General features: G+C 39.1%; 1 protein-coding gene across 4 annotated transcripts in view; it reads left to right on the top strand.

Moving 5' to 3' along the window:
- The first annotated feature begins 1,278 nt into the window (after nt 1–1,278).
- The window catches only part of SYNDIG1L (synapse differentiation inducing 1 like), a 50,910-nt gene continuing 24,505 nt past the window's right edge, over nt 1,279–27,683 (top strand). Inside the window, exon 1 of one of the 4 annotated variants that reach the window (XM_034418101.3) lies at nt 1,279–1,600. The gene's annotated coding sequence lies outside the window, so the exon portion shown is untranslated. Of the gene's footprint in view, nt 1,601–1,843; nt 1,988–27,683 lie in introns of those variants that run through there. The other 3 variants (XM_034418099.3, XM_034418100.3, XM_034418098.3) reach the window with 3 other exon arrangements.

The raw sequence follows: 27,683 nt of genomic DNA on the forward strand, positions 1-27,683 counted from the left end.
ACAATTGTTCAATAACGCAGGAATAAAATTCTACTGGAACTAAAACAGAGATGTCTACAAAGATATAAGGATGTAGAAGTTTACTTGCATTTATTTTCACTTACACAGAATTTAGAGACATAGGTGAGTTATCCATCCCACCCATCCACTCCCCGTCCAGTTGTTGGTCTGCTCAGCATTTATCACAAAGGAGATAACTGTTTAAAAGGAATATTTGGCATACACACAGCAGTCATAAAGGAATCTGACTGAGCTTCTGCAAGAATCCACCACTCTTCTCGTCATCCTCTTCCCTTGATTGACCAAACAAAGGGGTTGAGAGAAGGTGGATCTTTACAAGCAGCCCATCACTGAATCTAAACAACTTTGCAGATAGACTGAATTAATTAGCCATGTTTTTTAAAAAAAAAATATTAGTTTTTATCCATTCTTTATTTTTCAGACTGCCATTAATTAAAAATTCTCCTGCACCCAATCTTTACCTATTGAATTAACTGAAATTTACTCTCTGGTAATTGCACTTAGAATCAGCATAGTAGTGAGTTAGTTTATATGTTATAGTTAAAGATACTGAGAGAGGTGCAAGTTAACATTCAACAATTATTATTTTTTTAAACAGTTTTGGTTACACTAGTTCAAACTGCTTCACCCACTTCCTTGAAAATATCCTCTGGCACCGAGTGGAAAAGGTGAGAACATCTGGAGGTTGCAACTTTGGTGGGACTGCACTGATACATCCTGCTCTGCATCAAGGGAAGAAGGGGGCATGTAAAAGGAGATGTTGAATTGTACTGATATAAATATACTGATATTCCTGGTAATCGCCGATGTGAATTGTTTCAAGATAAGAGACAACTGCTTGGTATAAAACTTGATTCGTTTATGCAATAAATCGAATCAACAAGCTAAATGAGATGTGCAGTTAGAAGGAAGCTTCATTAACGACCATGAATCTTACTTTGAAATTACAGTAAACATCCATGGGACTGGGTTGTTTAAAGATCTTTCAACGATAGAGGGTGTGTGTGTGTGTGTGTGAAAAAGAGGAGGGGGCAAAAAGATGGAGCAAAATCTGTGGAACAGGTCTTATGCTTCCTGACTGCCGTTGACTAAAACAGAGCTGGGAAGCCCTGAAAGAAAAGGGAGGCGACGCAGGAGGGAAAGGCAAAAGCTCTGCCTTAAGTAAAAAAAGAGAAGAAACGCGCCGGGAGCAGAAGCCCCGCGTTGGCAGCGCCCCACTGAGGCGGCGGGCGCACCGAGTGGCGGGAGCTCTCGTCCGGAGGAGAAGCCAGGCTTTGCGGCAGCCGGAGGGGCCGTGAGGAGCAGCGCATCTCCGCCCGTTGCTCTCTCAGGCGCATCCCCAGCTCAGCTCTGACTCCGCCTGTATTGCCGCCGCCGCCGCCGCCGCTCTGCCTCTTGGGCTCCTGCGCTGCTTCCAGCCGCGGACGCTCGGCCGCTACCCGAAATTTTCCCGCCGCCGCCTCCGCCCGAAGACCAGCCGAGCGTGTCCACCCGGGGGTCATGCCCGCGCCCGGCTGCCTCCGCCCCGCCTGCCTCCAGCTCGGCGGGTGAGGCAGCCTCCTCCGCCGCCGCCGCCCAGGTAAGGCTCCGGGTAAGCGCTTTTCCCTTTTACCCTCCTTTCAGCCAGCGGGCGGCTGTTTTGTGGGACTGCGCTTCCCGAGCAAGCCCGGAAAGTTTCCAGCTTCGTCCCTTCCCTCAAGTCTTTGCTGAGAACCGCGCGGCTGTGGGTGGGGGGGGGGACGGACCGCGGGGTGGGGAGGGTGGGGAGCAGCCCGAAGGGGGGGGGCAAATGTGGGAAGGGCGGGGAGAGAGTTTCTTGCCCAGTCCAGGACGGAAGTTCGGCGGGCGGCGAGGCGGCTTTTCGCCTAGCCCTCAGGAGCAGTGAACGCGCGGGAAAGGTGGCTTTCACTTCCCGCCAAGCCGAGGAACCTTGAGGGCGAGCCCGGGCTGCCGTTAACCGTGCAAGGTTAGTGTGGGCTTGTCGTTCCGAAGCCGGAGCTACTGCCGGGCAAACCCACTGCAACGGCTTGCTGTTCCCGGGCGGTTGCGGGGGAGGAGAGCCCCCTGCCGTTTCCTCGCCCGCCGCGGACGCTGGCCGCCTCTCGCACCTGGTTGGAAGGGCTGGAAAGGCCGCTTTGAAACGCCGCCGCTGCCGCCTTCGGGGAGCCTGTGTGCACTACTCGCTCGGTAGGCGCTGGGCGCTAGCTGGAGACAAGCAGATGCCTTTCTCCTGGGAAGCAAGTCCGATATGTGTCCGTCTCAACCCTAACCCTAACCTTAGCCTAGTCCCAGGTCTGGTAGTTTGTGGAGGAAAAACTCCATAAATCCAGTTTCTGAAGAAAAACCTTGGACTGGAGGAGGGGGAGAGACCCTGTGGGCTTCAGAAGGACCTCGTAGTTCCTTGTGAGGTTAATTAGGGAGAGGATTATCCTCAGCCATTCGTTGTGCTGTGTGGAAGAGGAAGGGATTTGAATCCAGAACTGGAAAGTTAGGGTCAAAGCATTGCCTCTGTTTAAACAAAACTTGCTCTGTAGGTATGCTTGGTATTTAGCAGAAGCTCAGTTTACCTCCTCAAATCTGGACTCACCTCAGAAGGGTCAATTCTGGTCCCAATATTCCCACCTGTGGCTGTGCATTCTGGGCATCGCAGTCTTGACAGCTCTGCAGAACACCAGTTTGGGGAAGGCTTGTTTGCACCTGATGTACTGTACTTTAATTTATGCCATTGTAATCTGTCATTTTCTGGGTGTGCTGGGATCGAAATGATTAGAATTCCCTGCCAGACCCAACCTATGTTCAGGGTACAAGATTATGAAAAGCTGGTCTAATCTACAGTTATCTAAATGATTAATAAGTCTCAGGATATCAAAATAGTGATAGGGGAAGCCTGGAGTCAAACAGGTTGGATGAAGAAGCCACCTGAGAACAATTAAAAGTATGATAGGAAGACCTGAGGAGCTCAGCCTGCCAAACAGGAGCACGAGTTTATCAGATTTAAGAATAGGCAGAGCCCGCTTCTCTCTCCCAGTTTTGGGAGTCTATTAACTATTGAACCTCAATGGCAGCATTTTAGAAGTGATTCTTAAAGCCTGTAACTATGTGTTTCCTAGTCCGCATCCGTCATTGCTTTTTGCTCACATTGACTGCTAAATTGAATATAAAATTGAAAGCTTGGAAGAATAAACCTTTGGTCCCAGCGACCAACTTAGATTGGACCCTGAATATAAAATTAAGATTGGCAAAACTAATATTCATTTTAAAAATGGATCTCTGCTGCTTTCTACCTGTCTTCAAGAACATCCAGCTCTACACATATAGGAGGGGAGAGAAGGTCAGGGACACTTCTGTTGCCTGGCATAATATAGCCCCTGTGTTACAAGAGTCTCATACCCCATTTTCCCCTCTCCTTCAGCTCACCCTGTGAAGCCTGAGCCAGCCAAACTCTACCATGTCCTGCTCTTCGGAAGCCTATCTTGCTTCTGGGTATGAGATTGGATATCCCTCTAGGCTTGTTGCTGTGACACATTTCTAGCTGTTTCCTCCAGGCAGGTTAGTTTTGTCCCAGAGGTAGTTTTTGCCACTCTCCTCAGAGGCAGCAGCTCTTTCTGGAGAATAGCTTTCTCCCTTCCTTGTTCTCTCATTACAGAAGGGCTAGAGATATGACTATCATCATATAAACTAGCATGGAGTCCTTTGGAGTATGGGGGGGGGGGATGCAGCAACTCAGGTGTAAAAAACCCTGGAAGGCTTTCCTTCTCTGACTCTGGGAAAATTGGCTTTATAACAGGCACTTCTTGCGATGGCCCTCCTGCCTCCCAGACTACATTGTAGAATAGAATCCTTTCTTCCTTGCAAGAAAAGTCATTCCCAGCTATGCTTTCATCTTTATGCCTGGGACTGATTTCTCATGCTGGTTTACCGGATTGTTGCATGCTGATTCATTAATTAATTGCAGCTTTAAAATGTGAAGTTCAAATCGAGCTTTGCTCAAACTGCTGTTCAAAAAAAAAAAAAAAGGGAGTTGCTTTTCATCACCTATGCAAGTCTCGTTATCTTCACATTTCCAAGTGTATGTTTCTTATTTAACTAAGACATGCTTGGTGGAAGCCTATTTTTTTCCTTTTTCTATCGAGGATAAAGTATACTAAATTGGCACCTAGTTTCATTTCAACAATTTGACTGGTTTGAGGAAAGAATATGAATTAAACACATACACACTCGTAAATCTTAAATTGATTGTTCTAACTTTGCTAAGAGACTAAAAAATGCAGTCATTCAAAGCTTCATATTTTCAAGATGGAGGGAAATTATACAATTCTATTGGAGAAACTTTGCAATACAGCTATAGCCAATCCCAGTTCAGAGTTGTAGGACACAAAAGTGACTAGGTGAGCTCGGTTAACAGAAAGTGTTGAAAGAAAGGTCAGGGGCTATGTAGAATCGATGCTAGAGAAGCAAGGCAAGTAATAATTTGGTAAGAATGCATATAGGAAAGAAACTGGGTTGGGTAATAAAAGATGCCTAGGGATAACCTATCCTCAGGTTTTTAGGTGGTAAGTATGGGATTAATATTTAAACTGAGAAAATGGTGGGGTTATATGAAAAGGAATTATATAATCCCCTATAATCATATATAGGAAAAATGCTATAGTGGTCTCCATAGATTTGTGTAATGCTACAGTAGTGATTTTTCTCAGTACACAATTAAGGGATCTGCTGCATGCATTAATTGCCTTGTTTGTCTAGTTTAAATGGTGACAACGTTTCTGTAATTTTCGTGTAAAACCATATATATCAGCTGTCTCCAATCTGGCAATCTCCAGATTGTAATGCTCAGAATAAGCCTGAAGTGTCAGGCTGGAGAATGTTGGTGTATACATCAAAAATGAATGTAAAAAGAGAAACTACATGAGATGCAATTTACATTCTGTGAAAAAGCCTAAAACAACCCCTTTAAAAACAAACATTTTTTGTTTCTGGTAACAGGTTGTAGAATGCAGAACTGAACAGGGACTGCTTAACCCCTTCTCCATCTTCCTTCACTCTCCCTCCATAACATTATCTCCATCTGCTCTTCCTAGAACAGTTCCAAAGGCAAATTTGAAAGGGCAAATGTATGGAATTCAGCTAGAGTGGAAGAAGATGGGGACAAATACTTATCATTAGTTTATCCCTAAAAATATTACCTACTTCCTTCTCCCTTTCTTTGCCATGTTCTAAAATTACATTACTTTGAAAAACTCTCATGTTCTTTTCCAGTCTTTTTCAAACATATGCTTCTAATATTCCTTGCTTCTGAAGTGTGTCTTTTGAGTATCTGGGAAATTATTTCCCTAGAGAGATGCTTTATGAGGACTTTTATAAGAGAAATATATGTTTGTCAAATTTTGCTTTATTCCCTCAACTTTTTTTAGAAAGAAGCTTTCAGAGGTTGTCTCTAAAGATTACAGATCTAAGAGACATAGACATTTTGTTGAGTTAATGCACTAAGAACCATGAGTCAATCCAATATTTGTATTCCAAGACAATCTACATTTTAGAATAACCTGCATGCTCACGATAATATTTTTGGCATTTCCTCATCTCAAGAGTCACTGTTTCCACTATCTGAATTCAGAAGAGAAAGGGAAAAAGCTAGAATAAATTAACCACAGTAGAGGAGCAACGAGATCTATAGATCACAGAGCCTTGCTTCGAGATTTCTTACCTATGGTGTTCTTAAGTAGGGCTCTGTGGATTTCAAGGGGAAAGGGTGCTTTGGAGCATGCAAAGGTGCTCACATATTTTTGTTGATGATTCTTTAAACTAGCTGCAGCAGGATTCCAAAAAGAGACATTTAATTGAAATAGTTTCTGGCAGGGATTGCATAGGTGCTCTTGTGCACCTTTCTCCTTCAAATTCCAATTTTTCATAGCCCTAATCATTAAAACACCAAATATTCAAGATCTTAGGAGAAAGGAAGGGAATCAAAGCTCAAATATGGAGAGTAGTTTGGCATTTAATTGGATTGATCAGTACTTTTCATGGAAGCCAGTAGAACTTATAACTATGACTACCCATGTTATTTCAGCATTTAAGCTGAAATATCATATGAAATATGATAATTATATTCTTCAACCATTGACCGATTGACAGAAAATAATGGCAAAAAAGTGACTGACAAATGATGCAGTGAGAAGAAAAAAAGGAGACCAGATTTCAAATGAATGTTATACACTTCCAAAGTGTAAAGCTTTAAGTAATTTTTAAGCTCGGTTAGCTGCACTGAGATATATACAAATATTTTCAGACATGTGCATAGAAAACAGGACCAAATCAAGACAGTGGTATGGATTTGCCCTGTAATTCTCAGCAGGTGAACTATTCTCAGAGATCCTCTTTTCCAAGCAAACTGGCCAAAGTTGATTTAATTCTTCAACCTGTCTCCCTACATATACCAGCTATCAGCTGGAGAGATCCTACTAACAATCCTACTAACAATAATGAACAGGTCATGATACTGCATGTACTGTGTTAGATAAACTAATCAGTCCAAAAAGCCATACAAAGTGCAAATAGATAAAGTGATGATGAATATTTTAAAATGCTGGCGAGTAGCTCCCTAAGCACTCATAGAAAAGCACTCTTTTCTATGAAGAATATTTTTGTTCAAAAGGTTTGTATTAATTGTTAATATTGTTTCAAATGGTGAATAATATATTGTTTTCAATTTAAAGGTCTGGTACAAAATTTAGTTTAATGGGGCTGTCGTAACTGAAAAGATAGAAAAACCATAAACAAATACAATAATAAACTTCTAGTTCAGCAAAAATGTGAATGCCTGTATTCTCAAAGGCAAAAAAATCTAGGAAGAAGTGTGTTTCTTTAATTGGTGAGCTTGCACTTTTAAAATGTTCATTCAGTAATCCATGATTGCAGAAAGATTGAGAAATCCTCTCTAGAATACTGTCAGATGTTCAGTGCTTGCATTTCAGTCTTTTCCCTGGGGCCCAAGATAAGAAAGAAAAAAAAAAACACAAAATACTTTGCAAAGCAGTTCTGTCCGTAGAATTTCACATTTATTTGTTACAGCTTCCAAACCTAGTGGTAAAGGTTGTGTTTTGCATGCAAAAAGACTTAGAGGCAGTTGTTGACATTTCCTGTTACAAAGCAAGTAACAGATAAAGGAAAGAAGATATCTTCCTAAATAGACATTACTGGCCTATATGAAGAAAGAGTCCAATCTCTTCTGCATTTCAAGACATTTTGCTATTTTACACAAAGATCAATATACATGTTTGTATACTCTTAATTTTACAACAGCAGCACTCAGTTGTGGCTTGAATTGACACTTCAGATAATGTTCATATGCTCCCAGTTCATTGACACTAATGATATCATTTCACACATTCAGCTGTAAATTGTATAAAATTCCAATAAGAACTAGCCTTTACTCTGTAGAAATGTTTCCTGTGTCCTTATATTTCAAAGTAAGAGAAGCCAGAGGTTTGATAGTTTGGGCAGCTTGAAATCACACTGTTTCATATTCTGGAAAGCAGAAAATTCTATAATGGTATCTTACGGATAATTCCTTTTGTTGAAAGGGTGACCTCTGTCTAGTGCAATAGGAAAATCATAGAGTTTGGGAGATATCTGCAAGGATGTCTAATCCATCCTGAATTGATACAAGGATTACCAACTTTACCATTCCTGATATGCAGCTGTTCGGTTCCTGCTTTAAGGGGGAACCTTAGAGACCTTAGTTCCAAGAAAATTTCTATACAGTATTGTCATAGCTTGAAGAGTTACAAAGTAACTCCCACTTCCATACATGTGGAAAAGGTGCGTTTTCCCCATTTTCTTTGATTGGGGGAATTAATATATAGTGGTTAAGGCACCAGGCTAGAAACCTGGAGACCGTGAGTTCTATTCCCATCTAAGCCATGAAAGTCGTGTAGGTGGCTTTGGCTGGTCACATTATCTCTGCCCAACCCACATCACAGGTTGGTTGCTGTGGGAAAATAGGAGGATGAAGGTGTATTAGGCATGTTGCTGCTTTGAGTTTAGAAAAATAATAAAGTCAGGGTAAAAATAAATAGAATAAATAAATAAAATTATTACATCAATTAGCCATTTGGATATGACTAATCAGTAAAGTTTTACTGTATTTTTATTTAGTATATTTGAAAATACAGGGCTATTATAAAGTATCATAGGTATACCCAATAAAACAATGTACTATAAACATTTCTTTTAATATAAAACAATATGGCAATATAGAAAAAGCCTATCATGCAAAGTTCAGTAATAAGAACAAGAAAACCAGATTAAGGCAGGGATTAAGGCATTGGGCTAGAAACCAGAAGAGTGTGAGTTCTAGTTCTGTCTTATGCACAAAACTAACTGGGTGACTTGGGGCAGTCACTCTCCTTCAGCCCTATGAGGGAAGCAATGCAAACCATTTCTGAAAAACTTTGCCAATAAAACTTCAGTGACTTGTCCGGGCACTTTCTGAGAATCAGACACAATTGAGCAGAAGAAAAAAAAAAAGAGAATAAACCATTCATAAAAATAAAGGGTTCCCATTTTCCTTGAATGCTTCCATTTTCTTATATAAATTGATTAATATCCAATTGGAATATTTTAGAGTTCTATATAATAATTAAAACAAACATTCCTGAATCTAGTGCACTTGGGTTGTAGTAAACAAAAAATGATCTATGTGTAGGTTTGTTGACTGGAAGAATAAATTATTTGATGAATTAGATATGTTATACTATAAGGTTTATTTTCTTTGTTCGTCACTGAGGTCCTTGAGCATCCTTTCTTTTCATCTATATTCCAGTTGGAACTGAACTCTGTATCATTCTCAGTGTCACTTTCTTTAGTAGGTTTACGCAACTATGGATGCATATGAATTTCTCTACTCTCACTGAGATTTGCAAGTTATTCTGATTTAGTGTCATTTTTCAATCTCATTAGTTTCCCGTTCCAGTCTTCAGAGTTCTACTGGAGTTGCTACATCAGACCAATCTAGACACCTTTCACACCTCTGTTCATATACTTTATCTGCATGTGCCTTTCTTATATTTACAATCTGTCAGATTTCCAGTTTTTATCTCTGAGCCAAATATGCCTAAATAAATGTGTTTTTCAGGTAGGATTGTAGGCAGCAGTTTCAGATCCCTGAGCTTTTTTAACAATTATTATTGATTGATTTTCTTACACCTAAAGACTTCTTGGGTACTTCCTAGAAATAAGCAAAATAAACGAGTCTCACTCCAATAGTTACCACAGAAGCAGTAGAGCAGAGGAGAAAATAAACAGAAAAAAGCTGAGGAGGGGAAAAAAGAACAAACTTCTTCCTCATAACAAACTATTATGATCTGGGTCACAGCATGACCCAGATCATAAGTATAATATATAATTATACCTATGCACCAGGGGTGGTTCTACTTACCTTTACTACCGGTTCGCATCCCGCCCGTGGTATAACCTTCCATAGATCCCATATTTCCAGTTATATTGTTATAAAGATAACGATTCAGCAGGACAGAAATCAGAAATACGGATGTTCCTTAATAACAAGGACTTTGGACATCTGTAGATGTAAATGGAAAGCTGAAAATATTGTGGCATTTCTTCACTAAGAGTTTAAAAATAAACAATAGGAGACTGTCACAGTTGTTTCTGTCATCTTTGCTTCATAAAATTTCTCAGGATTTTCTGAGCAATTGTGTTTTGATTTATTAGACTGAACTGTATTCTCACAGCACATCCCAAGGAAAAATACTGTTGAACATCTGTCATATTTTTAAAGGGAAATTCATTCATATGTGTCTTAATTATTTTATCACAGACATACCTTTGTAAATCAGTTCATGATCTATAATTGTAAAAAATGCAAAATTGAGTCTTCATCTTGCAAAAGTGCAAGAGTGAGTTATAATACATGAAGCTGAACTTCGTTAGACCTCTTTTTACTGTAAGTGGATGTTTGTAAAGTGTGAATGGAATTTTAGGGTCATGTGAGAATGACCCTAAATCATCCAAAATCAAAGTAGATCTTCCTGTAAGTCAGAGATACAGGCATGGTGGCAAATCCACAAAAGATACCTTCCTACTGCCATTGGAGAAAGTCCACTACAAAGAAAAACTTTATTTCCAGTGAATAATAGAATGCTCTCTCACCTACTGTAAATTTCCCATTTTTGTACCTTATTTTGGTATTCCTGCTAATATCTAGCCTAACTTAACCAGCAAAATGCTGTGGACATAATATACTTGGACTTTAGTTAAGGCATTTGACAAAGTAGACCACAACCTATTACTTGATAAGATAAAAAACACCGATTAGATAGCATTACCACCAGATGGATTCATAACTGGCTCACCAACCGGACTCAATGTGTGGTCTTCAGTGGAACTACATCTACATGGAGGGAAGCATGCAGTGGGGCACCCCAAGGTTCTATCTTAGGTTCAGTACTCTTCAACATCTAGGAGTTCTAGTGAACAACCACTTAAATATAAGCCAGCAGTGTGCTGCAGCTGTCAAAAAAGCCAACACAGTCCTAGACTGCATCAACAGAGGGATTGGATCAAGATCACATGAAGTATTAGTACCGCTTTATAATGGTTTGGTAAGACCACACTTGGAATACTGCATCTAATTTTAGTCACCAAGTACAAAAAAGATGTTGAAACACTAAAAAGAGTACAAAGAAGAGGAACAAAAGTGATTAGGGTCTAGAGACTAAAACATATAAAGAATGGTTGCAGGAACTGGGTATGAAGAGAAGGACTAGGGGTGACAGTATAGCAGTTTTCCAATATCTAATGGGCTATCACAAAGAAGAGCGGGGTCAACCTATTCTCCAAAGCAACTAAGGATAGGACAAAAGAAATGGATGGAAATTTATCAATGAGAGATCCAACCTAGAACTAAAGAGAAATTTCCTGACAATAACAACAATTAATCAATGGAATCGCTTGCTCTAGAAATTCTGGGTACTCCATCACAAGACATTTTTAAGAAGAGACTGGACATTTGTCTGAAATAGCATAGGATCTCCTGCTTGTGCAGGGCATTGGACTAGAAGACCTCCAAGGTCCATTCCCACTCTGTTATTCTGGTAAATATGTTATCTACTCTTAAGTTCATTTTGTCTTCTATTACAATATAAGACTCTTATTCTACATTTTGCTGTACCCTTCTAGCATCTGGGGTTTTTAGCCTTTTAATGTCCCCTAATTGCTTAACTATAACCTATCCCAATACTGTACTAGGCCAGTTTAGTATTAAAAATGACTCAGCCCCATTAAAACTACTGTACTGTATTTCTTTTTAACAATATTACTGAAATTCCTAAATTCTTGATACTTTCCTATTATATTGTATCTTCTGTTCTTCCTTTTTTTCTTGTAGTTAATTCATAGGAATGATTCTTGTTCTTTGTCTTACATTCATTTTATCCATAACACACTTCCCAGTTGGTTCCACTCATCTTATTTCCATTTTAATTCTATACTCTGTATTTAGCCTTCTTATGAATTCCCTTCACTTTTTACCTCCATCTGGACAGATGCATTCAGCCCAGTCACTCTTCCTATACCTAAAATAGGTGACTCATCCTGGTTTCCCCTGTGCCTGTTTCATCTTCCCCATTTCGACTTTGTCAATGCCTTCTGGGTATCTAATCTGTTTGGCTCTTCCAGCATCTTTTATGTTTGTCCTTTCAATATGGGAGTTAAAATAACCACCCTTCCTTTCTCAACCTTGTTGTCTCTTGGAATTTGTTAGTACTTGGGTGGATCTCTTTGCTGCTGCCACCTAAGTTGACTACCAGTGCCTGCCTTGTTTTCTACTGCACTCCACCTTCCCATTGGCACTCCATTCTTCCCTTTTGCCTATAAGACTTTTCAGAGTGGTAGTATGAAATATTTCTTTCTTATTTTTATGTACCTGTAAAAGTCATCTAAGAAAAACAAGAAAGAGAGCAGGAAGGAGGGAGGGAGGGAGGAAGGATGGATATCGTGTATGGAGAGAAACTATACAAGAATATAGCCAAAGACAGCAAGAAATACTTTAAAGGAGTTACAAAAAATAAAAGTAATTTGGATGGAAGAAGGGGTGAAATCCAGCAGGTTCTGACAGGTTCTGGAGAACCGGTAGCAGAAATTTTGAGTAGTTCAAAGAACCGGTAATGGAAATTTTGAGTAGTTTGGAGAACCGGCAAATTCCACTCTGGCTGGCCCCAGAGTGGGGTGGGATTGGAGATTTTGCAGTATCCTTCCCCTCGAGTGGGGTGGGATTGGAGATTTTGCAGTTCTTTCCCCTGCCAGGCCCACCAAGCCACGCCCATAGAACTGGTAGTAAAAAAATGGATTTCACCACTGGATGGAAGTAAAATATTGTTTCAGGAGTAACAAAGAGGGCTATAGAAGGAGCTTTCAACAGGGTGAATGAAAGTAAAATGAGATTAAGTGGAAGAGGGGATCCAATAACTTTAGAGATTTATTCTGCAATGATAATTTAAACTGTACAGCTGAAACAAATGATAGAAACATTGGTGTCCAAGAAAAAAGTGGTGAAAGGGGAGGCATATATATTGTGAGAACGTTAAAAGCAGCCCCAGGTGTAAAGAGTGTAACTATAGAAAGGTTGTTGCTGCCCAACTTACTTAATATGCATGTGAAGACTGCATTCTATGCGGAGAAAAAAGCAGCAAGAGTGAATGCTGAAATTATAAATGGAGTAGTTTCTTAAGTATGTCTGGGAAGCCTTTGGCAGAATTCTGATCAAAACAAGGCAAGCAAAATTTGTGAAATGCAATGTGACTTTATGTGAAGCCGGAGTTGTGCAGCTTTGATTTTTGCTCTTCAGCACATCACTATATAAATGTGAGAAAAAAGGATTAGTGTATGTTTGTTGATTTGTATAAAGTAAAGGGATTTTAGTTATGAAATGTTCTGCAAAAGAATGGAGTTGAAGGTTAGGATGCTAAAAGTGATTTATGGTGGAAGCAAAGTATGTGTGATAGTAAATAAATTACATAGTAAATGAATCAACATAGCTCAGGGAATAAAAGAAGATGGTGTTCAGTTATGTTATTAGGATTGCTTATGTAACACATTGGAAGTGCATTGATGGAAAACATGAATACACATGTATTTCTACATCAGCTGTGCTGTTTGCTTAGAACATGAATGGCTGATAGCAAGTGTTGGATACAAGAAGTATAAGTATGATAATTACTGTTTTTTTAAAAAAAAATCCTGAGGGGAGGAAATGGAATGAACATTTGCAAGCTATATATTAATGCTGAAAAACCAGAAGTATATAGACAATATATGTGTATTTTGGTAGAATATTTAGAACTAAGGATGAGAAAGTGATTAGATTTTAGACATTCCAGTGTTGATAGAAATTGAATGGATAGTAAATGGTTTGCTGCAAGGCATTGATGTTCATTAAAAGAAGCAAAAAATGGTTTTGAATGCAAGCATGTTTCTATCTACTTTGATATGTGGAACTGAACAATGTGAAACAAAAGGAGATTTTTTTTTTCCTTTTTCTTCCATTCAACCTTATATGATACTCGGAGACTGCCTGGACAAATCTCTGCTGTTTTTTTGGCAACTTTTTTTTCCCAGAAGTGTTTTGCCATTGCCTCCTTCATAGGACAGAGAGAAAGTGACTGTCAAAGTCACCCAGCTGACTTTGTACCGAAAATGGGAGTAGACGTCACAGTTTCCCAATTTCTAGCCTGATGCCTTAACAGGTAGTCCTCCAGTTACAAAAGTTCATTTAGTGACCGTTTGAAGTTACAACTTCACTGAAAAAAGTGATTTATGACCATTTTTCACACTTATGACTGTTGCAGCATCCCTGTGGTCACATTATCAAAATCCAGATGCTTGGCAACTGGCTCATATTTATGATTGTTGCAGTGCCCCGGGGTCATGTGATTCCCTTTTGCGACCTTCTGACAAGCAAAGTCAATGGGGAAACCAGATTCACTTAACAACCGGGGTACAAATTTATCAACTGCAGTGATTCACTTAACAACTATGGCAAGAAAAGTCATAAAGTAGAGCAAAACTCAGTTAACAAATGTTTCACTTAGCAACAGAAATGTTGGGCTCAATTGTGGTTGTAAGTCGAGGACTACCTCTATATCACCCTGGCGCTCCTGTGTAATAATGTTTACTGCAAAAGGGAATAATAGTTGGTGGCCATGTATGTAGGTATGTGTATTAATGTTATTTTAAGCCTATTTATGACCTACACTATAACTTAAATGTGATTCCTCAGTCAAAATGGAAGAAAACAATGCAGCCAATTTTCAGCAATGACAGTTAAAAGGAATTGCAAGGTCTGCAAAAGAAAAAAATGCCATAGAGTTACATACTGTATAACCCTGGGGCCACAGATTACTCACCCTTGGCATATATTTTAACAAATAGAAAATTTATGTAAATCTACAGCCTTTTTTGTTCTAATTCATTTCTTTATGATGCATTCACAAACATCCTAATTCTAATGGGCTCAGTAGGCCTGATTTCTGGAATCACGACACAAGTACATTATTCTTCAGTACTTCTAGCAAGCAAGAGAATTTCTTCTTCTTTTACTCTGAAAAAAATCTTTTATGTTCCAACCTTTGAATTTATTAAACATGTTTCAGAAATTCCAAGAGCTCCATGAATATATGCTGATTTCAAAACAGAATGTATGGTTTTACACTTGACAGCAGAATAAATCTAAAAATAAGTTGTTGCTGATATGTTCCTTAAATATACTGTATTATTATTGTTACTCAGCAGCAATGTATTCTGGGTATGCAAAGACAATTATAGCAATAATCCCTGTCATCTGAGGGATGAAATAAAGAAAGAACAATGGTATCAAAAAATAGAGAATAATTTAAAAGGTAGATAAAAGGGAACCTAGTTATACAAAAGGGAAAATAGCATTCTACACGAGTAGAATGCATATATTTCTAAAAATAAATACATGCCACCAATTTGACTATCATTTGCTCAGTTTTTTTTAAAACTGATTGTCAGCCTTGGAAGCCATATTAAGCCGGAAGCTTAAATGCTGCCATATCTTCATGTGTGGGAAAATAGGAGGGGGGATTTAGGAGAGGGGAGTTAGTAGACATAATAACAATTTTCCTATCAGTCAAAGTCAGGGCGGTCCAGCATCTGGAGAAAGAGTGGTCAAGGGCTGGGCCAAGGCGAAACTGACAGTGATTGGAGCATGTGACCGAAAGGGGAGAAAGGGGTTGGTTTTGGGAGCTTTGTATTAGTGAAGGAAAGCCCGAGTTTTTCAGATTCGGGATTTCCCAGATGTGCCAGTTTACCTATTGCTAGTAAAGAGAACTTTTGAAAACGCCTGCTTCAGTGTCTTTACTGGGAGTCAGGGATTTTCTGGAACGCTGATGTTAAGATGCATAAAAGATAAGGCAAGTAACAAGTTATTCAAATCAATTTATAATTAGTCTTATGACTAAACAATAATAGGAATAGCAAAAGCAATAAAACTATCGGCTATAAAGGTTCATTCTGGTCAGAGATGGTAAAAAGTAGAAGCATTAGCAGCATTAGCATCTGAACAACATCATGATCATGATGTAATTGTGCAAATGTATTAATCAACTTGGTACAAGTATATAATTCAAGTCAGTTGTGCAATGATATTATGATACCTGCAATGTCATTTGTCCACCTCTCCCCTGCAGACATGGATGTTTGGTTGTTATTCCTTAGAAGAAAAAATATCTCTGTATAATCGCTTCCCAAATTTCTTTTATTTTTCTTTAAATGAAGAATGTTAGGACAGTGTCCTGGTTGCACTACAGTCTTAAGAAGTAACAGAAAACCAAACAAGAATTAAATATTTGTGCAGATTCTTGTCCTTTCCTCTTTTGGATTATGTCTTTTATATTATCACATCAATCGCTGGATTCTATGTTAAACGACACAAATTGGACCACAGCACATAAAGTAGGCACACTTCAAGAGCATGGCAACAATTCATTATATGCCAATCAAACCACTTCAGGGTTGGATTCTCAAAGGGTGAAATCAATTGGACATAATTGTCTATTAATTGCAATAGAATCTATGTATGCTATCTAATTCTGTTATGCTTTGCCCAATATCTGCATAATTTTATCATCAACAACCTCACTCATCTGTTGAAATGCATAAGAATTTACCTAGATTCTGTTAATTCTGCTTGCCAGACACATATTAGATACGTATAGAAATGTACTATAATAATGATTGGCTCTGTGTATTCAGTCTCTTACATTACAAAATCTGAACTTGTGAAATATGATTTCCAGGGCCTTCTCATGAAGATATGGGAAGAGAGGTCCTGGGGAGAGAGATGTTGAATAATTCACACTTCTTTCAAGTCCAGCTGCTATAATGTTTGGTGACTCAGCTCAAGTTAAAGCTTTGCCTAATACTTCCCAGCTAGCTGTACATGCATGATTCCTTCTTCACTTTTGTCCACAAAAAAATCCAACACTCTTGCTTTCTGGCAGAATTCTACCTAAGCATCAGCAGCTCTACTCACTCAGGGCAACTGCCTTTGGTTGTTTGGACAAAGTGGAACCAAGACAATAGATGAAAATTTTGATCCATGGAATAAGTGGTATAGCAATATGACCTGTGAGTTTTTATTGATTATATATATATAACACACACACACACACACACACACACACACACACACACACACACACACACATATATATATATATATATATATATATAAAAATTTGATTTATATGCCGCCCTTCTCCGGAGACTCAGGGCAGCTTACAATGTGTTAAGCAATAGCCTTCATACTTTTGTATATTTATACAAAGTCAGTTTATTGCCCCCATAATCTGGGTCCTCATTTTACCTACCTTAGAAAGGATGGAAGGCTGAGTCAACCTTGAGCCTGGTGAGATTTGAACTTGTAGTAATTGCAGGCAGCAGATGCAAGTGGATGTTAATTAGTCTGCTGAGCCACCAGAGCTCCTTATATGATTTATATGATAATATAAATATAAAATATAAGTGATAATATAAAATAAGTAAGAAGAAACTCAGCTATGGAGACTTTTGAACCACTTGATTTAAAGGTGCTCCAATGAAATGTAAGTGGAGGAGTTCTGTAGGACAAGGAAACCCAAAACGATTTGCAAGTAGGCATGATGCTCTCCAAGGGATCAAATGTATGTCATGGACTTCAGAGATAAGTGGTGGCATGAATATCTGAGGGAGGTTTGCACACAATAACGAATAATGCATGCAATCAGCATACAGCTCACAAACACAAGCTGTTTCACATTTGCTAGGAGCAGCTGGCCAATCTTATTCCAACCCCAGCAACAAGCTTTTTATGAGGACAGTGCTCTTGGCAAAATAATGCAGTATTATTTCAACTCAAGTCAAAGGCACTTTGCCAGCATGACAAATATGCGTATATGAATTTAACATATCCTGTGTATCTCTTTAGAAGAGACACAGTGTTAGGATTAGAACGCTAAACTAGTAGTATGAAACAGAACTGGACTTCTGGATTGGTAAACTGAGGTAGTAAAGATGACAGAGCAAGAATGCTTATTTAGGAAAGTCTAGAACAAGGCCACATCAGGGTTGTGCTTGATCTTGGAGGGCTGTGGGGGTGGGGGATGGGCGTGGCCATGGCAGGTGTGGCCATGGTGGCGTGACACAGGAACACACCTCCACACACATGGTTTTATACACTTATAAAAATAGAGAGGCGTACATTCCTGTGATTTTGTTTTTTTAATACTTACTTGATCTACTTGATCAGCTTATGAGAGAGAGACCAGATCAAGAAACTGACTCCATAGGAAGACTAGAACTATAAATTATTGACATAGGCTATAGTAGCAGAATCCTGCAAGCCTGAAAGGTAAAATATTTTACCTTTCCTCCCTTTTATAGTCAAGGACGGCCTCCTGCAGCAGCCTGGGCCCCCCGTTTTGGGCCAAGAAGGCCTCCTGGAACACTCCAGAGGTCCCATTTTTGGCCTGGAAGGCCTCTTGGAGCACTCCGGAGGCCCCGTTTTGGGCCTAGAAGGCCTCCTGAAGCACTTCGGCGGCCAAAACCAGTTGCGGGAAGGCATGCACCTGCACCCTATTTTTGCTAGCAGAGGCACCATGGGCTGGTCCTTTGCTATTTCTAAGCTGGCCCCGCAGGCCAAATCTAAGCACCCCGCAGGCCGGAATGTTTGACACCCCTGGTCTAGAACAATCGCCACCAACCTTTTGGCAATAGGGACCAGTTCCATGGACCGGAGGGTTTTGTGTGCTGCCTGCATCCCATTGATGGGGCTTTGCTTGGTTGTGTGGCCTGGTTTCTGGCATGCCACAAGACTGGTGCCAGTCCACGGACCAGGGATGGGAACCCCAGGTCTAGAATGTTTACTTTGAGAAATAAAGGACCTTCCTATAGGAATATTCTTTCAAGAACTAAGAATCATAGAATTTCTAGTGTCTGGAAAAGTGCTTATACACAGACAGAAAAATCAAAACCATATGGACTTAACAGGCACAGCTGGAAATATAAGCACAAATCAAGGCATGGATATCCCAGAGCCAAAACCTGAGTTAACTAATCCACAAGAAAATCAGCACTGTGTAGTGAATATAAGTTAGTGTTTCTCTATTTTAATATTTGTGGACTTCAGTTCCCAAAATTCGCTAGCCACCTGGTATAAGGTGTTGGATGAGAACCAAGAGGTACACATTTGAAAGCCACAGCCACAACCCAAACTTGATAACATAAGTTATGACTTATTACAAGCCTTGTATATAGACACAGTAATCTGTCAGTGCTTCAACTATGTGATTGATAAGTGCATAAAGCCATATTGATTTAATAAGGAAGATATATGCAGTTGACTTCAGTTAAGACATGTTGTGCATCTAAATCTTAGTGACTGGAAGAAGAAAAAAGCAGGAAATGGTTGCAAATACTGAGAATATAGCTCATAATTTTAAAAATGGTAGCCTCCTCTGTTGTGACTATTCAAATCAGTCCAAGGCACTTGGTGAAAACATTCATTTAAAAGTAAATGCATACTGAGTGTATAAACAAAATATTAGGGATTTGTTACCGAACTCAGTTGATTTCAGTTTCACACTTTAAAAAGTATGCACCTGTAGTTATTTTGTTGGCTTTATCTTGTTTGTTTTGCTAATTAGGTTAATAAACCAAACAGGCTAATGTTCTAAATTGTGTTCCAGTTTACATCTGTAGTATGGCTGCTTTTGCCTTAGTATGGCTGCTTTTATGGAGGCAATAATGTCAGATTATCAAACTGTTCTTTTATGTTAACTAGCATAAGAACCCACACTGGATCTCTTTTGAAAGCCACCCAGCAGATGTTCCTGTGCATATAAAAGATACTGTGGCCATCTATGTGCTTCAAAGTCCCTACAGGCATTCTAGAATGGGAGATTCATTAAGTACTTTGTACACCATCATACACAGTTGGTGGGCTGCCTTCCTGCCAGCTCAGCTGAGTTACTATTAGACTGGAATTCTGTCTTTCAACCTGGTTGTATGATCTTCCGCTTGAAATTCTAAAGTGAATGGATCTGCTGTATGCTGAATAACTCTTATTCTGGTGTTGGAAGAAATGTCTATCTAGGTTCAGTTCCAAGTGGGGAGAAAGACACTGGAAACATGGAGACTGCTTGGAAGGATGGTTTTAATGGTGGACTGGACCACATCAGGGATGGGTTCTACTTACCTTTACTACCGGTTCTCATCGCGCCCGCACATGCTGATCAGCATGCACAGATCACCTATGATGACGTCCAGATCAGTGGGCGGAGCCTCCCGCCGGTTTTACTACTGGTTCTTGTAAACCAGTCCGAACTGGGGGCAACCCAGCACCTGACCACATGGTTTGATATGGGAGGGAGGGAAGGAGGGGAGAAAGAGAGAGAGAGAGAGAGAGAGGAGAGAGAGAGAGATTTATACCCTCCCTTGGCCCCCGTCTTGGAGCTTCCTGTTCCTGTGAAAGAAATGTATTTTGATTGGTTGTCAGACTCCCATGGGGCCATGCAGGAGTAACTTTGTAGTGTCTTGAGTCCCAAGCTTGGTGGAATCTTGCTGGGTGATGTAATCTCCCCAGGTACCATGTGGTGAGTTCTGTTGCTAGATGGGTAGAGGGCTAATCCTATCATGTGCTGAGGGCCATGTCTTAATCCTATCACCCTGGAGCTGAAGGGGGGGGCAGGGAACTGCTTTGTCTTTAAAACATGTTTCTCCCTTTCTCATCCAGGGAAATATAATATTCTGCCTTTCCAACATTTCCTAAAATGTTTCATTCTTCTAGGAGGGGGTGGGTGCTAACTTTCTTTACTGGTTTAATATGGGCTTACAGTTTTTCAGTTTTTATTCAGTAAATTTGCATCTGTTACTCTTTTATCTGCATCATATGGAAATTATTTACAGAGGCTGTACTCTTGTGGGAATATGATACTATCTAAGTGTTCAACATTTTGCAGTTCAAGAAGTTGTATTCTTTTTTGCAAAGCCTGGAATTCACTAGTGAGCAGTGTGTGGTATGTGATTGCACAAGGATAATAGTCACCTGTAGGTTACTATCTATGACCACCATTAGCAATAATACATGCAACTCTCATTAAAACTGAACAGTTTTATAACTTCCTTTTTTTTAGTTTCTGGGTTCTCCTGCTGTATACCAGTTTTATCCATAGAATTGTGGGTGCCAGGTCCGTGCAGCTAGAAAATTGTCGACAGCAAAGCTCTTAGTTTTATGGTTTTTTAAAAGTCAAAAATGAAAGATGAACTGAAGACGTAGAAACAATTTTATCCCATTTCATTAAATAGCACAATAGTAAGGCTTGTGAAAGGCAGGATAATGATCATGATCCCCCAGGAATGTCCAGGCATTTTAACACATGAGCAGCAGCAACAGATGCCTCCTAAGTCAAGGTGCAGAGTACTCAAAGCCATCCAAGTTATTTGGTACTCCTGGTACTCCATTCTTGAACATAAAAATATAAGAATGACAAATTAGCTATCTTCAGCTAAGCAACTAAGAATTTGCTGTCTTTTGAAAATACGTAGAATCTGTTGCTTGAGACAACTGTCTCATTCTGCCTATGGGTGTCAACTGCAAGTTGGTTACCTTTGCCCTCCAGGTAAAAGCCAGATATTACACTACTAATGTTAGATTAGAGTGGGCAAGCTAGAATTTGTGGGCCATGGAAAGCCCTGAATCTCATTTTTAAAACTCTGAATCCCTTACCAACCAATGCTGAAATCCAGTGTGCACTGGATTTCCTTTTTTAAAAAAAATATTTTTATATATTGCTAAATATAACACTGTCCCAAATGAGGAAGATGGGCCCCAATGTGTACTATGCTCCCATTCATGATATGTTGTCAAGTCTTCCATAATAATTCTTGGCATGGATCACATTTTAGGTTATCATGGGCTAGAAATACAATAGTTTTATTCTGTAGTATCCAGATTTGTATTTGAGGAATAGCATTGCCACAAATCAGTCCCAGAAAACTAGAAACACCGAGAAATTTGCTGAGATTAATTTAAATCCGGATAAATCTTGAACTTGGTTTTCTTCTAAACGAACAGCTCAAAGAGATGGTAAAAATTTAAATGGAAGAGTCCACTGCACCACTTTAGGCCACAGGCAGAGAATGCATAAAAGACGCATTCCCAATGAATCAGATTGTGGATTGGAGGAGCATTCTGCCAGACTCCATATATTTCCTTTTCAAATACTGTAAAAAGCTTTGGAATTATTGACCAGTAAAAGCTCCACATAATTATACTGATTATGCTGTACAACAATGGCACTATTCACTGAGAAATTGCATTGTTAGTAAGAAAGGTAGTTACTGAGAGGGTACTTACAGAGTTTTCCACAGACTAATGTCAATATTTGGTTGAATCAGGAAGATCTGACTTCCAGATCTCCGAAACAAAATTACTGTTACTCAGAACTCCTTTAGAAATCAAACTAGAGGGTAATATAGAGCAACAGAGACCTCTAGTGAGCAAATAGAAATTGAATTAATTATCTGTTCTATAATTCAGTGAGTCATTTGTGTCCAATTAAAGATTTGCTTTCATGAAAATATTTGACTATTTTTAAAGGTTGAGATCCAATAATTCTATCTTATTCCATGATGAATTTAATGTTACTGTTATAATGCCTTTATATCAATTTAAGGCCTGTCCATAACTAAATTAAGTTAAATTAAATTAAAGAGTGAGCAATTCAAAATAATAAAGAACTACCCTTCTTTATGATATGCAGCACATCAATTTTAACTTCAGAAGGTGATTTCAAAAAGCAAACTCAGCACCTGTCTAACACTTTTTAAAGCAGCTGTTTCTTTTCCTAGGATTCTGGAGCTGCTCATTGTTAAATAGAATTCATTTCCAGAAGCTGCAAAATAGCAAACAATGTGGCTGATTTTAAGTTGGAATTATACAAATTCATTAAAGAGAAGGCTATCAATGACTGCCAGCAATTATGGCTCTTCGTCATCTCCTAGAAAATAGGCAATAGACCTTTCACATCAGTCCTGATCCATCTTTTGTATTCTTATAAAGTCTTCACTGCAAGACTTTCAAGACCTGCTACGGTACTAAGTTCCATTGCAGGAAGAGAAAGAACTGAAGATTAATATGTTAATATACAGATTTTTTTAAAAAATGCAAATAGAATTGCAGAATTGAGGTAGAGCAAGATGAACAGCTTTATAACTAAACAGATGCAGTAACTCCAGAGAAACCCTGCAGATACTGCTGCTGTTGCCACTTCGTTGAAAGTCTTTAGAAAACAGATTAGAATGAAAATTCACCTCCAACTATGCCACATGGTTGACTTCAAGATATTAAGCTATGATTTTTAAGAGTAGTTTGTTAAAATATCACAAACAGTTCACCTATTGACTGATTATGTGCTATCAAGTCGGTGTCAACTCTTGGCAATAGATTTTCTCCATTACAATCTGTGCCCAAACTGTTTCTTCGGGTCTTCCAATGGTTCACCCATTTCTTTGAGTAACTGAGTCCATCCACTTGTCTTTCCTTTCAACTTTCCTAACACTACAGACTCCTCCAGAGAGCTTGGTCTTTATATATGTATATAAAGTATTTATATAATGTGTCCAAAGTATGATAATTTGAGTCTGGTCATTTTTGCCTCAAGTGAAAATCCTAGATGGATTGGTTCAAATATGTTATTTGTTTGCTTTCCGGGCTATCCATGGTATTCTCTGGAATTTTCTTTAACATCAAAGTTCTAAAGCATCAGTGTTTTTCCTAACCTGGTTCTTTAAAGATTGCAATGAAAAAATTCACAACAAACCAATGATGTAGACCAGGGGTATCAAACTCGCATCGTCACATCATCACGTGGCGTATCATGGCTTTTTCCCCCTTCATTAAAATGGGGGTGGGGATGGCCCGCACCTGATGCATCTAGCCCACGGTCCACGAATTTGACACCCCCTGATGTAGCCAGTAATAATATTGGAGAAGCAGTGGAGAAATTAGTTTTTACTCAGTCCTGGTTATTACTGCGTGCCACTGAATGGTTAAAAATCTCTGTGAATGTGATAATGGGGCAGTGGGGGAAAAATGGTCTGCATATGCTTTGAAAATGATTCAGAAATCCTTTTGACCTTACACACCAAAGCATAGCCCTTCTTTACTATTCATTAAAGCAGTCTGATCTTTTTCAGGCTTCTGCATTCTGCTGTTCAGGAATTACATTGAGTGGACCATTTACAAAACATGTGCAACTCTAATATACTGAACTCTGAAGAAAAAAAGGTTATAAATACATGTTTTTTAACATCTGACACTTTTCTTTGTACTGAAGTTCAACATACTAGTCTAAAATTTAACATTCTGGCTTTATAGAGGCTGTCCTATATCAACTTCTCCATGGCCTGTCTTGCAGCAGCACAAGTAGAAGCCTTATTTATCCTTCATTCCACTATAGAGAAATTGAATTTCAATTTTGCTTGACTGCAGCTGGGAAAAGAGGTCAGCAAGCAAGAAATACTGTATAGTAACTACATCTTTTCTCATAACTTCATAGTTTTGCTGATTCATAACTCCTCCCCATCCCCCAACTTTAATTGTTTTCAGCTAGGCCTAAGAAAGCCGAGCAAGATTACCGGATATATATTTTTAAAATGCAACTGGAGAATTTATGACAGTAAAAGAAAACTTTTGACTGCTCTCCACTGAGATGCCAGCACTTTCAGGAACTTTATCTTTAGGTCTCATCAAGAATTCTGCACCTCATTTTAGTTTTTCACCATTAGCAGAGAAGTCTTGGCAGTAAGCATTTTGCCTCTGCCAAAAAACATTTTTATCAGTGAGAATAAAGATTTTATTCCCATCTGAACATTGGCCAATTTAACTGGTGTACCTCTAAACAACAACACATAATATCCCAATTCTCAAAGCAATTTAGTCTCTGTCAGATCCAGAAACCCATCATAGGGGGCAGTTGATTCTATTGCTATTACTAGGCATTATTCCCCAGCTTTGTTGAATGAGTACTTTCACATAGGTGAATTAACCAAACTCCCCCATAGACTTCTCAACTCCCTAATCTTCCTGTTGGTTTAATCCTGCATTAGCAACACCTTTCATATTAACGCTACATCTGGTGCTCATTTCATCCTCTCTTCTCACATTGAAAATCCTTTTCTAACATGGTTCCTCTTGGTAATCATTAATGTAGGTCAAGAAATTCTATTTTGTTCCCTGGCAACATATGAAGAACAGTTTTAGAGCACTGCAGATGGCCACTTAGTGCATTTGATTAAAAGCACATAGTCAAATATCTAAGGAATTTGTATCTATATTCTTGAAGAAATTAGAATAGACTTCATTTGTATGTGGGAAAAGGAGGAGGAGAATGGCTTTACTCATTCATTCATTCGCTACTGCCTTACATTCCATAAAGCAGTAATACCATTTAGTAAAAGTCCTCTTGTAAGTTATTCAACCAGTGACAGCTACCTATGATTATATGGCATCCTTTGCTATGAAAGCCCCCCCCAAAAAATTGGCCGCAAAAAGATTGCATCACTAATAATCAATGCTTTGAATTAAGCCCTGAAACTGCTTGCCAACCAATGGAGTCCTTGACTATATAGGTGTCACTGTGCTGTACCAGCACCTGTCACTTCTGTGCCATCTTCAACAGCACTCCTAGGTAGAGAATATAGCAGTAATCAGAGCAAGAGATGTCAACTGCGAGAGTGAAAATTGTGAGAAGGGTAAACATATAAATTGTATAAACAAACAAATCAGTAAAATTGAGAAGAAGCCAAATTCTGGGGTATCTCACACTGGAATATCCAAGATCTTAATGTCTCTTCCTTCGCTACCACAAAGGAAAGAAGAGAGTCACTGCAACAACAGTGTCCCCAGATTCCAACTCTGGTAGGTAGTCTGAACCATTCCATGGTCAATGTTAAATAAAAGAGAACCATCTAAAATGTGTAAAATAATAAATTGCCCAATAGAATAGCTGTGGATGGATGAAACTGCAAGTACACATGACATCTTCTAGGTCTACCTATTTAATAATGATAAAATAGTGTGGGGAGGATGATTCCTATGCCTATGATAACTAGAAAAAAAAGTGGTGTGATGCAATTTTCCCCAGAACTATAAAAATTATTTTATCTATGTAGCATCAGAAAAACAACAAACTGTGAGAAGTCTTGATTATTAAAGCAGGATGAGCAAAATTTTATCCCTCAAAGGATGCACTTATTTCTACTGCTGGCGGGATCCCAATCATTTTGAGCAGGGTTGCTGTGAAGAAAAATAGTGCATATAATTTCTCCTTACTTTCAGCAAACCTGCTTCAGATCATTGGGTTCCCGCAGGTTGCCAAACAGTTGTGACTGTTGGCACCACACTATCACGACAAGAGTGCATTCCCAGCATAAAAGCACCCTGTGGCATTCTACACCACATTCAGGGGAAAAAATCCTACATTTTTTTCCTATCATTATGGTGAAAGGGAATTTGCTTTGCTCTCAAAAGGGAAATAAGATTTTGAAGGAATTTTATCAATGGAATGCAGTAATGTGTTTACTTACTGTCAAGGTGGTATGTGTAAAAGTGTTCTCCTTTATTGATTTCTTGCCTTTTAAATAAATCAACTTCAGATTCCTGGGTTTCTCATAATTCAGTTATATCCTGACTTCCGTCAATAAAGTAAGCCTCAAAAGCATCCTTATAGTACAGTAAGCTTAGTAAACAAACAGAAGCACTTATATACCGTATTTTCTGGCGTATAAGACGACTGGGCATATAAGACAACTGGGCGTATAAGACGACCCCCGAATTTTCCTGTTAAAATATAGGGTTTGGGCTATACTCGCCGTATAAGACTACCCCTTTTCCAATGCACACCAAATAAAAATTAAAAAACATTGACTGGCTCACCCACAATGTAAAAGCAGCTGTGCTAGACCCAAAATGGCCCCTGCAACAAGCAGGAACCTCACACAGCCACAAAAAGCCCAAAAACCCAACTTTCACACTTTACACACACACAACACAACACAACACAACTGGCTCACCCACAATGTAAAAGCAGCTGTGCTAGACCCAAAATGGCCCCTGCAACAAGCAGGAACCTCACACAGCCACAAAGCCCAAAAGCCCAAAAAAACCAACTTTCACACTTTACACACACAAAATTCCACATACAGCTTTGTGAGATTTTGTGTGTTTGTGTAGTTAGAATGAAACACTACAAAAACATACTAAATCTGAGAAAGCTGCACAAATATTATTTTATTTTATTTTTATTTTTATATGAAAGCTAAATTTAAAACTTCCTAAACTTTAAATGGCTAGGTCTAAAAAAGAACAACTAAAAAAAAACCCAATTAACTATTTTTTTTAAAAATCCCAAAGGGGAAAAAAACTTACCCAATAGAACAGGGGTCTCCAACCTTGGCAACTTTAAGACTTGTAGACTTCAACTCCCAGAATACCTCAGCCAGCTTTGTTTTGCTGGCTGAGGAATTCTGCCTACTTGATTGCAGGCAGGGAGTTGCTTGCTGATGGAATGGATTCAGGCAAGCAAAGCAAGGCAAGGCAAGCAGCTAAGGTAAGCAAGCTGGAGGAGGAAAACTTTTTTCCTTCTCCATGGTTCTGGCGATCCCAACTGAGTTGCCTGATTAGCAGATCGTCAGGGCTTGGATCGTCAGAGCCATTTAAGGCTCGTCAGAGCCTTTCAGGCTGGTCTGCCTGGTTACAGGAGAACGACACCCGGCGTATAAGACGACCCCCGACTTTTGAGAAGATTTTCATGTGTTAAAAAGTCATTTTATAGGCCGGAAAATACGGTATCACAGGAGAACAAACTAGTGGGATATTGCAGGCCAAATTTCAGCAGGACAGTATATAGTCCCCTAGGCTACAAGTTGCCCAACTATGGTATGATAGATTACAGAAACTCTGTATAATAATAAATGTAAATATCATCATCATCATCATTTTAGCCATTTTCTATCCATTGCAGGATGAAGGCCTCTTTCACATATTTCCAACCCATACGGTCATGAGTTGTGGGGGGGTGTGC

The sequence above is a fragment of the Pantherophis guttatus genome, chromosome 1 (genome assembly GCF_059756535.1).
Source record: "Pantherophis guttatus breed Tessera chromosome 1, ASM5975653v1, whole genome shotgun sequence".
Classification (NCBI taxonomy): Eukaryota; Metazoa; Chordata; class Lepidosauria; order Squamata; family Colubridae; genus Pantherophis; species Pantherophis guttatus.